General features: G+C 45.4%; 1 long non-coding RNA gene across 1 annotated transcript in view; it reads left to right on the forward strand.

Annotated features, from left to right (window-relative positions):
- LOC123839610 (uncharacterized) overlaps positions 1-2,473 on the forward strand; it is a 29,231-nt gene extending 26,758 nt beyond the window's left edge. The window contains exon 4 of the long non-coding RNA XR_006789672.3: positions 2,158-2,473. This is a non-coding gene — a long non-coding RNA (uncharacterized LOC123839610). The remainder of the gene's footprint in view (positions 1-2,157) is intronic.
- The last annotated feature ends 10,462 nt before the right edge of the window (positions 2,474-12,935 follow it).

Below are 12,935 nucleotides of genomic sequence, written 5' to 3' on the forward strand. Positions count from 1 at the left end.
AATTATTATTTTACCTTGGCCTTCCCTATAAAGGAAGTTGGGAACATGGGTATGTGGCTAAGGAAAAAGGAATGACTGCAAGTGACTTAAAGTGATCATGACTGTCCCCTGGTGTTGTCACAGGAGGTCTTTCCCTGAGAACAGGCATTCCTCCCCTGGCAGCTACAGAAAATCTGAGCTGTGTCAGCAAGGACAAAGACGGAAGGTAGTAAGGCCGGTTGGAGAAGCTGCAGACTGTGTTTGCCACACACCTTGATGTGCAAGTGAGGCGCAGAGAAGCATGAAGCCCCCCGGGGGGGCACAGCTCCTTGGAAGTTAACCGTGGCAAAATCCAGGGCTCTTGTTTCACTATTTCTTTTTGGCACGAAATTATTTGACAGCTCCATGCTTCTGAACTATCATGGCCCTGGTACAAAGTTCTGATATACAAAAATGTATAGATCCTAGCACTTCTGAAGAACAAAGTACAGCTCTTCCATGAACGTGCACCAGTCTCCTAAGTGTCAATTAAAATAACAGCACATCCGATTGGGAGCACATCCCGCATAGGCTACTTGGTCATGATTTTCAGGGTGTCTTCGTCTGAGATGTTCTGCCTGGCTCGTTTGCCGAGAGATCTTCCAGTATCTTTTTTTTTTTTTTAAAGATTTTATTTATTTATTTATTTGAGAGAGAGAGCACACACATGAGAGGGGGAGGGTCAGAGGGAGAAGCAGACTCCCCGCCGAGCAGGGAGCCCGATGCGGGACTCGATCCCGGGACTCCAGGATCATGACCTGAGCCGAAGGCAGTCGCTTAACCAACTGAGCCACCCAGGCGCCCACAATACCCTTTCTTTTTTTTTTTTTTTTAAGATTTTATTTATTTGAGAGAGAGAATGAGAGAGAGAAAGCACATGAGAGGGGGGAGGGTCAGAGGGAGAAGCAGACTCCCTGCCGAGCAGGGAGCCCGATGCGGGACTTGATCCCGGGACTCCAGGATCATGACCTGAGCCGAAGGCAGTCGCTTAACCAACTGAGCCACCCAGGCGCCCACAATACCCTTTCTTTTTTTTTTTTTTTAAGATTTTATTTATTTGAGAGAGAGAGAATGAGAGAGAGAAAGCACATGAGAGGGGGGAGGGTCAGGGGGAGAAGCAGACTCCCCGCCGAGCAGGGAGCCCGATGCGGGACTCGATCCCGGGACTCCAGGATCATGACCTGAGCCGAAGGCAGTCGCTTAACCGACTGAGCCACCCAGGCGTCCCAGATCTGCCAGTATCTTTAAGAACATATGACACTTCCATTCCTGGGCATATATACTCCCTGCTTTTAGAGTTCAGACTGAAAGGAGTTAGCTACTTGCTGCCAACCCACTCATTCCATTTTGAAGCAATGCACACATCCAATATTAGAGGGAGAGTTAAATGCTGATTCCATTATGAAATATGCGGAAACTCATCTCATCAATGTAAAGGCTGTGTAGCAGCAAGAAGTGTTGGTGTTGTAATTCATGTTAAGGAAACAGAGCAGTATAGCAGACGCTCTGGGTCCGCCCCTGTCACTCAGGGCTCTCAGTCTTTCCAGCCAAGTTCCAGCTGCCAGATTGAGCATCTCTGAACCTGGTGGCTCTTTCTTGACCACCCCCACCTGGGGACATACCCAGAGCTGAAGAATTGGCTCCCCTTCTCCATCCTCCCCCCACCAGCAGTCCTCAAACAATGACTGTGGGGAGTTGATGTATAAAGGGCCCAGCTCCATCACCCTAGAGTAGAATTATTCTGAGGTGTGTGTTTTGCATCATGTCCCCAAATTTTCTTGGGGAATACGCTTCTATCACTTCCCAAGTACACTTTTCATTGACTGTTTCCCCTCCCTATAGTACTTCCCCACTACCCAACCAGCATTGCCTGCATTTCCCACAGAAATTACTATTTCTCAGGGTCTGCTTCTGGGCCAATCCAAACCAAGACCTGCAGACTAGGGAAAGGAAGACTAGCTCTCTTTGCCACCATAGCTGATGTGTGGCAGGCCAGGATGAAAAGGAAATAACCACAATGGCAAGCATTGAATGGGGATGGTGAGAGCACGTTAGAGTTTATGCCCTCTATCTTCTAAACTTTCGGTGAAGTTGTTATATGACTTTTAAATGTCTTTTTTGTCTTCTATTTTTAAACAGCAATGAAAACATCTGCATGCCCCAAATCCACATGCCCAGAAGGCTGGAAACAGACGTAAGCAATAGCTATGGAAGAAGTGGGCTGCCCCCAGAATAGTCTGCTGTAAGGAGAACAGGTGAAAACACAGGAGGCACTGAAGTTTGGGAGCAGGTCAAGAGTGGAAGGATATAACCTCGTAGAGACCAGACCTCAATCTGGTCCACATTTAACATCTACCTAAACTCAGAGTTTACTTTGTTTAGCACCAAAGTACAGAAATGTCTCTTTTTTTCAAAGAATAAACTATAAATACAAACACATATTGCATTCATTCCTATTTTTTTCTGAATTCTAAATAACTAAGCTTTTTTTTAGAAAATTCCTTCCTAGATAAGTGAAATCATTTCTGTTTTAAAATTGTGATCTACAGTTTATATGATCAGAGCTTCTTTTATTTTACTGAGCTATTTTCCATGTAAAATCTATTTTTAATCTGAACAGGTGAATTTAGTTATCTTGCTTCTAGAAATATTTTAACAGGCTGCAGAAAATAACATATTTCTTAATTTTTTCATCATTTTCTTCTTTAGAACACTTGATTTATTTTTTTAAAAGATTTTATTTATTTATTTGACAGAGAGAGAGAGAGAGCACAAGTGGGGAGAATGGCCGGCAGAGGCAGAGGGAGAAGCAGCCTCCCCGCAGAGCAGGGGAAGCCCGATGTATGACTCGATCCCAGGACCCCAGGATCATGACCCAAGCAAAAGGCATTTGCTTTACCAACCGAGCCACCCAGGCGCCCAGAACACTTGATTTAAAAATACATACACACACACACATGCACACACAATTGATTCTATTGCAAAGGGAATTTAGGTCCCAAACCGAGAGCTAAGCAGATTACAGGTGCAAAGCCAAAGTATTTGGGTGTGTGGTATCTGAGAAAATATTGTACCCAACAGTATCACTTTGAAATGGAAAGGAGTGGATAGCTACTGCATCCAAGAGGGTGATTTTATTTGAATGGCTAATTAACCCAACTTACAAGTTTTCTTCTCCTATAGACAAAGAGAGGGTGGGGTAACCTTCTACCAGTAAAATAAGGAAGGAAAATGTGCTCTTTACCTCCTATTATCTTTATCTCATGGGAAGACCGATAATGGCTGTGTAATGTAGTGCTGAAAGACCGCATGTTTTAGAGCTGGGGAGATCTAGGTTCAAATCCTGATTCAGCCACTCATTGGGAGACCTTGGGCAAGTTTCTTAACTTCTCAGTGCCTCAGTTTTTTTCCTCTTTAAAATCAGCATTACACCCAACAGAGACAGCCTTTCATCAAAACAAAACCAGAAAGCAACTGCAATGCCCATCAATAGAAGAATAGGCGGGAAAAAGACACAGCAGAGAAAGCAAAGGAACGGCATCGCCTCATGAAAACATCAATGAATGTAAGGAATATGATGCTGAGTGAAGAAGTGTGCCACTCTTTTTATAAAATCCCAAAATAATGAAAACTCAGCAGTAAAGTATGAGGCAAACAGTATAAAAAGAAATACAAAATTCTGGAGAGTGGTTATGTGTGGGGAGAGCAAGAGAAGGGGATGGGAGGAGCACAGAGATGGACGTAAGTTATTAACGTTCTTGTTCTTGGGTTGGGCGGGAAGTTCATTGGCAAGTTCATTTTATTACTTAAAATGTAAGTAAAGGTTTTGAGAGAACACGGGAGTTCCTTGAGGGTATTATGCTAAACAAAATAAGCCAGACTGAGAAAGACAAATACCATCCAAGTTCAGTCATAAGTGGAATCTAAAAAAAAAACCACACACACACACACACACAAAACAAATGAATAAACAAACAAAAAGCAGAGTCAGATCCCCAAATACAGAGAACAAACTGATGGTTGCCAGAGGGGAAAGGGATGGAGGGATGGGCAAAATGGGCAAAGGGGAGCAAGAGGTATAGCCTTCCAGTTATGGAATGAGTAAGTCACAAGAACGAAATGCACAGCATAGGAAATAGAGTCAATGGTATTGTAATAATGTTGTATGGTGAAGGATGGGAGCTCCACTTGCAGTGAACAAAACGTAATGTACAAACTTGTTAAATCACTATGTTGTACACCTGAAACTGATATAATGTTGTGTGTCAACTTTATTCCAGAAATATATGAATAAATGAATAAAAGATGAATGAAAAGGGGCCATGCCTGGAACAATGACAGTGCATTCTGAATTTAAGATTACGATTAACACAATGTTGTGGGAGTGCACCTGAAATTGAAAAAAAAACAAAATAGACAAAATCGTACCTAAATCATAGAGTTGTTACGAGAAGTAAATGAGAAAATGCATGTCAAATGCTTAACGGATTGCCCAGAAACTAGTCCATCCTTAATAGATGATATCTCAAGCAAAACCATATCTTTTGCAAAACCATAGTTTTTAGACTCTTTCAGGCTTTAGAAATGTCTCATATATTTAGCATATATCAATTTCAAACCAATGAGATTAATTATAAAACTGTGTTGTCAGCTCCGTTCTGCATGATTATCACAGAAGAATAGAACAGATAGATCCTTGCATTCAGCCATCCCTCTTCCAGGGCCTACAATGTGCTAGGTATTGTTTTGGGTCCTGAAGATGGTGGTGAGTATGGAAGATCTAGTCCTCACCATTGTGAGTGCACAGGGTGGTGAAGGAGAAAACAAATGATCACGTGGCTCTCAAGGTGATCAGGGCTAGGAAGGAGAGGTACACAGGGGGAGATGTGAGCTTGCACTGCTGATTCTCAGAGAAGCAGCATGGCATAGGGTATGGAGCACAGACTGGAACCAACCGCCAAGGGGCTATGGTCCCAGCTCCAGCTCCCTGGGTGAGTGACCAGCCTCAGGGTTGTTATGAGGGGCAAACAAGTTAGCCTGAGTCGAGCATTTAGAAGATTGCCTGGCATATAGTAAGTATTGTGTTGGTATTAAAAATAAAACAAAGCAGGGCGCCTGGGTGGCTCAGTCGGTTAAGCGTCTGCCTTCAGCTCAGGTCATGATCCACAATAGGCTCCCTGCTTGGCCAGGAACCTACTTCTCCCTCTCCCTCTACCCCTCCCCCCCGCCCCCCCACTTGTGCTCTCTCGCTCACACTTCTCTCAAATAAATAAATAAAATCTTTAAAACAAATAAAAATAAATAAATAAATAAAACAAAGCGAGTGTATATCCTTAAGATTTCAGCTCCCCACTTACATGTTTATACAACACATGCAAAGGCCTCTCATCTGTAAAAAGGGGTTGTCTTATCCATTCGGGCTGCTACAGCAAATTGCCACAGGCTGGGTGGTTTATAAGCAGCAGAAACTTATTTCTCACAGTTCTTGAGGTTAGGAAGTCCAAGATCAAGGCACCAACAGATTCAGGGTCTGGTGAGAGCCTGTTTCCTGGTTCGTAGACAGCACCTTCTAGTTTTCTGGTTCATAGAACAACACCTGGTTCATAGACAGCATGAGGGAAGTGGGGAAGGAGCTCTCTGGGGTCTCTTTTATCAGGGCAATAATCCCATTTATGGGGGCTCTATCCTAACAATGGAATCACCTTTCAAAGGCCCCACCTCCTCATACCATCACCTTGGGGATTAGGTTGCAATATATGAATTTGGGACAGACACAAACATTCAGTCTGTAGCAGTGGTCCATCATACCTCCCTCATATGGTATTTAGAAACATTGAATTCGATAGTGTGTGTGAAGGGCTAAGCACAGCCGTGACATTCACAAGGTCATTACATTACTATTAACCTTTGACTCTTGCACACAAAAAAATGTTGGAGAATGATTAGCTATTCTTTAACATGCAATGCAAGGATATGGTGACGGGTCCGCTCATCTGCTGCAATGTTACATCATCTGGGGGGGTTGTAAGCAGAAAGGACAGCAAACTTCCCTCTTGGCTCTTTTGTCCTCAGCCTCATGCATGAGTCTGAGCGCGGACCCCTTCCGTGCTTCCAGGGCCTGACAGCTCAGGATTCATTTTTGACTGTTTATTGTGGATGGATATAAGCGTAGGCTTATGATCACCCCACAGCCAAAGGCCCCAAGGGTCTCCCGCACTTTCCTTCATTTCTCCCCACCCCCACCATCCCCCTAAAAGGTCAGCAAGAAACAAGTTGACGGGGTAAATGAGGTTCACAAACTTGAAAACTTGCCTTATCATGTAAGAACAATTACACTCTGGATAGAAATGTCAGATGTGATTAACATAATAAGCCTTGACTTATTCCATCCAGTGAAATTGATAGTGACATTTGCCTGTAATCACTGGGACACTTTTCATTCAGTAAGTGCTTCTTAAAACATCATCGTGCTTATCTAGACGCTATATAAAGATGTATTTGCTTTCACTTACTTGGAATAAGTGTACTCATAATAAGCTTATGAGATTACTCATAATAAGCTTTTAAATACATTTCTCTGCTTCTGTGCTACACATGGGGGAAATGAAGCATTAGCACAGGGAAGATGAATTCTTAATCATCAGAGAATGATGATCCGTGACTCCTTAATTCAACACTAACATATTCTATTCTTGGCTTGGAAGCTGAGAGGGAGTTGGGCCAGGTCTGTACTCTCACATAAGTTAAGAACAAGTTGGGTTTGAATCTTCTCTGTAACTATGAAAAAGTGTTAGATAATTGTGACAGTGGGTATATATTTTTGGAAAGCACCCTCCCTATAAAAGATAAAGCAAATTCTGTTGAGCGAGGAATGATGGGAGTTTAACACCCTAGCTGCAGAGATGCCCAGCAAGGGACCTGCTACTCTGAGCCTCTCAGGATGATGGCTCCACGTACCTCACCTCTGACCCCAAGTCACCCAGGCCCAGGGCCTGGGCAGGATAGGAAGCTGCCTTAGCCTTCCCACTCCTCAAACCCGCTCTACACCACCTTGATTCTGATCTAAAAAAAAGGACAAGAAAAAATCAGAATCTTTTTACTCTCCAAATTCCACATTCCTGATACATACACGTGTAATATGATACTTGGGATTACTGAGTCCTTTCATTTAAATCTCTACTGTCCCATTAAGCGTGATTTGTCTTCTTTGCTCCCCTCACCATGGCATCTCCCGCATTCAGGGACAAACAGAGCTGAGCAGGCAGGGAGGGAGGTGAGACGGGCTGGCCCCAGAGGCAGGAGCATGGGCACATCCCTGCTCCTCCTTGGGTCCTGGGTTCTTGTCACGAAAGTGATAGGCTCCACCTAGGTCACCTCCAAAGCCCCTACCAATCCCAGAGGACCTAATTCACGAGTCATACGTTCCTGTGGCTGTTTGCTGGGTGCACAATGTGTATAGAGGAGAGGAATTCCACAGACTTTGTAATGAAGGCAGCTCCGCTCATCAGCCCCATTTCCTCAGGGTGGTGGAAGCGTGAATCTGGCCAATTTGAGTAACTCAGTCACTTCCAGTTTAAACTCTGTTGCCTTGGGCTAACCCCTCAATCCGTTCAGAATCCTCTCTTTTGTCTTTTCATTTCCTCCTCCCGGGATAGGCTCTGGATTAGGAAGTCTTATTTAACATATTGTCATGTCTGTGATGGGGTAGGGGACAAGAGCAAGTTCTGTCTGTTCTGAGATTGTCTTTGGCTTCCAGTGAGCCGGGACTGGCCTCTTGGGTCCAGAGTGTGGCCCTCGGTCCCTGCTGGTGGTGAGGGGTCCCCTGATTATGATGTCCTGCCCGTGGCATCCTCCTTCCTTTGGCCCTTCTTTGTAACCCCAGCTGAAGGGCAGATGGTGCTGGGGGCCTGTAAAATGCTCCCCTGGCATCATGCGGAAGTGGGGGGCTCTGACAGAGTGCCTTAGGACCTTGTGCAGGTTGCTCTTGGTTTCAGAGTCCACTGTGAGCCAACATCCCTACCTTGTCAGGGATCTCTCTCAGGGCTTGTTTTGCTAAAAAATGCTGCCCCTTTCCCGGGAGCCCATCCACGTCTGGACCCAAGCCCCATTTCCTCCAGTTCTCCATCGCTGACCCCATTAAACTCATCTTGGCTGGAAAAACAGCTCTTGTGTTATCTTGACTCCCCTCTCCCCTGATGCTTATGGTATAAGTTATTTATGATATGTTATTTATGGTATAATATATGCTGTGAGAGTGAGGGAGCCATTTGGGCATATGACGAGTGGGCCTGGCTAATCCTCAAAGGAACCTAGGTGAAAAGATATATATCCATATATCATTTTAGATAGATATAAATCCCCATATTGTTTTTAAAATATGTATAAAGGAACATTAATTATATTGAAATCTGAGAAAGGTCAGAAATGACAAATGACAGGACGGGGTGGAATTCATCTGAATTGCAAAGGGCAATCCAAAGAGAGGGAGGGAGAAGAGAGGGGGGTTCCCTTCAACAATAGAAGAGAAAGGAGCCCCAGGTCTGGAGGGGGTTCAGGTGAACGTCCACAGGTTGGAGGTGAATTGTGAAGTGCACAGATTGGGGTGGAAATGGGGCAGGAAATATTCTTGATCAGAAGAGAGCTGACAAGGAGAGCCTAGGTGAAGATGGAGGAGGTGGGCAGGCAGTGGGGGAAAGGTTTGAGCAGGACGGTGTGGAGTCTGATTTGATGAGATGCTGGAGAGGGGGCCAGTGCAGTAGATCAACCTGTGGGAGGAATGGCTGTAAGTCATTCAAGACCGCTGGGGGGGGGGGGGTGAGGAGCGAAGGGGTAGCTCGAGGAGGGTGGGAATGGGCTGGGAGTGGCTACGAAGCGCCATGTTGCAGCTGTAGGGCCAGCAGGGCCTGGGTCAAGGGATTCGGACGGGACTGTGGAGAAGGGAAAGATTCGAGGGGCTGGGAGGGGGGCAGCTGCCGCCCTTGGCAGCTGCAGGTGAGGGTTGAGACTGGAGAGGAGGCCACGACGACTGAGGTGTCGGACTTGCAGGAGCAACAGGACATTGGCACAGCCCATAGGACGAGGCTGGGCAACAGGGAAGGCTGGGTGAGGAAGGGTGGGGAGTTTGGGGTCTCAGGGCTGTTTACATTCAGCTGGAGACGTCCTGGAGCACTTGGTACGTGACTTGGGGAAGAGGAAAGGCCAGGGTATGTGCTGGGGTAGGAGGGTGGTGGGAGGCAGTACTGGGTGGTGCCAGGTGAGCAGAGGAGTGGGGAGCTGGGCTCTCACCGGGGAAAAAGACGGGGACTCCAGTGTGTACGTCAGCCAAGGGCCCTGTCAGCCCTCTGTCCCCCCATCTCTGAGCTTGGAAGGCTACGAACAGAGCCAGGACACCACTCTCTCATTTCACTTTCATTTCACGTATAAGGAGAAGTTTGCGATTCTCTTTAACTTATGATGCTGACAAGGCAACGTGGTTACTCACAAGAAAAGAGCATGGGACTTGCGTCCTCCCGAGACTTGGATTAAAATCCTAGATCTGAAAGCCAATGTAGTATACACATACAATGGAATATTATTGAGCCTTAAAAAAGAAAGGAATTCTGACATGTGGTACATCTTGGAAGAACCTTGAGGACATCACGCTCCATGAAATAAGCCAGGCACAAGAAGATAAATGCCATCCGTATGATTCCACTTACATGACGTACCTAGAGTAGTCAACTCATAGAAACAGAAAGTTGAACGGTGGTTGCCAGGGGCTGGAGCGAGGCTGGATGGGAAGTTCTCGTTCAGTGGGTATAGAGTTATAGTTTTGCAAGATGAAAAACTTCCTAGAGATCTGTTGCATAATGTGCTACGTATAGTTTGAGTAGAGTTAACACTACTGTATTACAGCCTTAAAAAATGGTTAAGGTGGGAAATTTTATATGCTTTTTACCATGACCACCATCAAAAAAAAAAAAAAAATCCTGTAGGATGGGCATTGAATATGCACCTCATAGAGATATTCTAAGGATTAAATGAAAAGAAGTATATGAAGCTCCTAACATACCACTAGCCCAGAAGAGGTAGTCACATTTTAATTAAATGAAATACACTAAATTTAGTTCCTTATTATTAATACCTGAATGGTTTTCTTTTTTTTTTTTTTTTATTTTATTCATTTATTTGACAGAGAGAGAGAGAGCACAAGCTCTCTGGGGGAATGGCAGGCAGAGGGAGAGGAAGAAGCAGGCTCCCCACTAAGCAGGGAGCCCAGTTCAAGGCTCAATCCCAGGACCCTGGGACCATGACCTGGGCCGAAGGCAGACGCTTAACCAACTGAGCCACCCAGGCGCCCCATGAATGGTTTTCTTTTAAGGATCTAGACCTATTTCGGCCTTTAGCAGCCTATCACAGTGCAGCCCACACAATACTGAGGATGAAACAGTTAATAGTAACACCCCTGAGCTGCTAGACCCAAAAGATTTGTAATGGAATTAAACAAGAAGATCTCAGTATCTCTGTTTTTGATCAGAGGAAGTTCCCAAATGAAGATGTCACTATTACCACCAAAAGAAACTGAATATAATCATTTCTGACCACACGAAAGGGCAGAATTCAAATGCAACTGGCCAGAACACTGGGTTTGCAGACTTGCAGGGCCTCGAAAATATAGAGAAGCCCTTTGCAAAGCAGAAGTGATGAGGAACAGGCATTCAGATGAGCCTGTGGGAGAGAACAAACCTCCTTAGGAATCTTATTACTACATATTTAGGGCGTAACATGAAATTTGAACAAGTCCCAATGTAGAGACATAGACTTTACTGGAGGTCTATGACAAGATCAACATGGAATATTCTTAGGAGAATCACCAGAACTTGGAAACCCAAGACCTAGAGGAATTCAAACCAGACTGGAACATTCTCTTAGCCATCCCTGGCTAAGATTTTTTCTTACTCCTTAGAAGGATTTGGAAGTTGATGACAAAGTGCATTTCTCTATCACCTACAGCTCGCTGCATGAGATTGTAAGTTAACCAGAAGTAACTGGATTGGCCTTATTTCATAGCATGGGTTCAAGCTCTCTTTTGAATACTTCCTTTTGTCATCTTGGTGAAGTTCTGGGTTACAGACAGCCACCAGCTATTATTATAGCAAGATACCTGCACAGGGTGGACGCCTTCTGACTCTTGCAGTTAAAATCCCCATGCCCGGAGTTTCCAGGTAAGCAGCAACCCTCCTACAATGTTGTCTGGGTGTGCGGCCTGAAACAAGTGTGCCACACCCAGAAAGACAATATGCCAAAATATTAAAATATCCTACTCAGGCACTATGTCACGTAGAACACGCATGGCCCGGGACAGGCCAGTCCCTCTTAAGATGTCAGGGCTCTTGAGAGGGTCAGCCAGACTAGATGTGATACTTTCTTATTGCTCTCACCTTTCTTAGGCTGTTTTTTTGAAGGCATTCTGTGGTCTGTCCCACCTTGAATGATAACATGGTGGAGGGGATGGGGCAAGGGGCTTTGGTATCAAGTGGAAATGAGTTGAAATCTCCTCTCCATTCCTTTAGTGGCCGTGTTACTTCATCTTTCTGAGCCTCAGGATTCCTGTCCGTAGAGGAGAATCCTAGAAGCCCTTCAAGTTCATGGAAAGAAGAGAGACAGTGCAGCTGAAGGGTCTGGTACACTGCCTGAGCCAGAGGAGCTGCTCCCCAAGTGTCACTTATTGCTCCAACCCCTCCCTGTGTCACTTTCTCATTTCCCCTGATTCCGAGTCTTGCTTCATTCTTTCTAAATCCAAGAACCTGCTCTTAGGCTTTGACCTCTTTCTTTGATGAGTACTTGCGTTCATGGGCACTCCCGTCCGCACACACACTCACAGACTCTGATAAACAACCTCCTCTGTTCATGCAAATTTCACCTTCCCAGCTTCACACACACTCCCCGTCATCCATTATTTTTCTCTCTTTGGCCCCTTCATTTCCACTGTCCCCAGTGCCTTGAGGGTATGTGACTGGATGGCTAAAGCCATTTTCCCATCTTGCTCCTGTTGGGACACAGATCTTTTCCCTTATGCTTCCTACCATTAATGGATCTGGGCTACACGGAAGGGTCATTTGTCCTCTGTGTGTGTGAGAGGGAAAGCACGTGTGTTTTCCCAAACGCGTCTGTTTTTCCCTCTTAAATGCCAGAACCACTTTTTAATCTAGACCCCTGCGTGCCATTTGTCGTCAGTGACCCAGCAGGACGGTACAGTGCTACGTGCTCTGGTGGGCCCCTCCTTCCACCTCCGTATCCTGCTCAGGAACTTTCTCCTCGTACGCACTGTTCATTAACTCAGACTGAAGCCCCGTCTCCACAGCTACGTGTTCCAATGAAAGGGCAATGGAGACACGGAGGATCCCCCTGCTTCCTGCGGAGAGAAGGTCAGTCTCTCCTTCCCCTTGACTTCCAGCCCACTTCCTTCGGGAAGTCAGGCCGACCATTACATGTTGGGCTTCTAATTTGAGAAGCCAAAGGGTTTTAAAAGTCTTCCGAAGCAGGTACTCTTTCTTTGGTCCTGCCCGTATAATTATGTCTGGTTTCTGTAGGTCCTGTTAATTTAAAAGGTGTCTGTTGGGGGGCGCCTGGGTGGCTCAGATGGTTGAGCATCTGCCTTCGGCTCAGGTCAGGATCTCAGGGTCCTGGGATGGAGCCCCATGTCGGGCTCCTAGCTCAGCGGGGAGTCTGCTTCTCCCTCTCCCTCTGCCTCTCCCCCTGCTTGTGCTCTCTCTGTCTCTGTCTCTGTATCTCTCTCAAATGAATAAATTTTTAAAAATCTGAAAAAAAAGGTGTCTGTGTTCCAGAAACCAATATTGCACTGTATGTTAACTACCTAACATTTTAAATAGATAGATGATAGATGATAGATAGATAGATAGATAGATAGATAGATA

Source organism: Mirounga angustirostris, unplaced genomic scaffold, assembly GCF_029215605.1.
Source record: "Mirounga angustirostris isolate CCGP_5_RB_7025 unplaced genomic scaffold, mMirAng1.0.hap1 SCAF_3, whole genome shotgun sequence".
In the NCBI taxonomy this organism is placed as follows: domain Eukaryota; kingdom Metazoa; phylum Chordata; class Mammalia; order Carnivora; family Phocidae; genus Mirounga; species Mirounga angustirostris.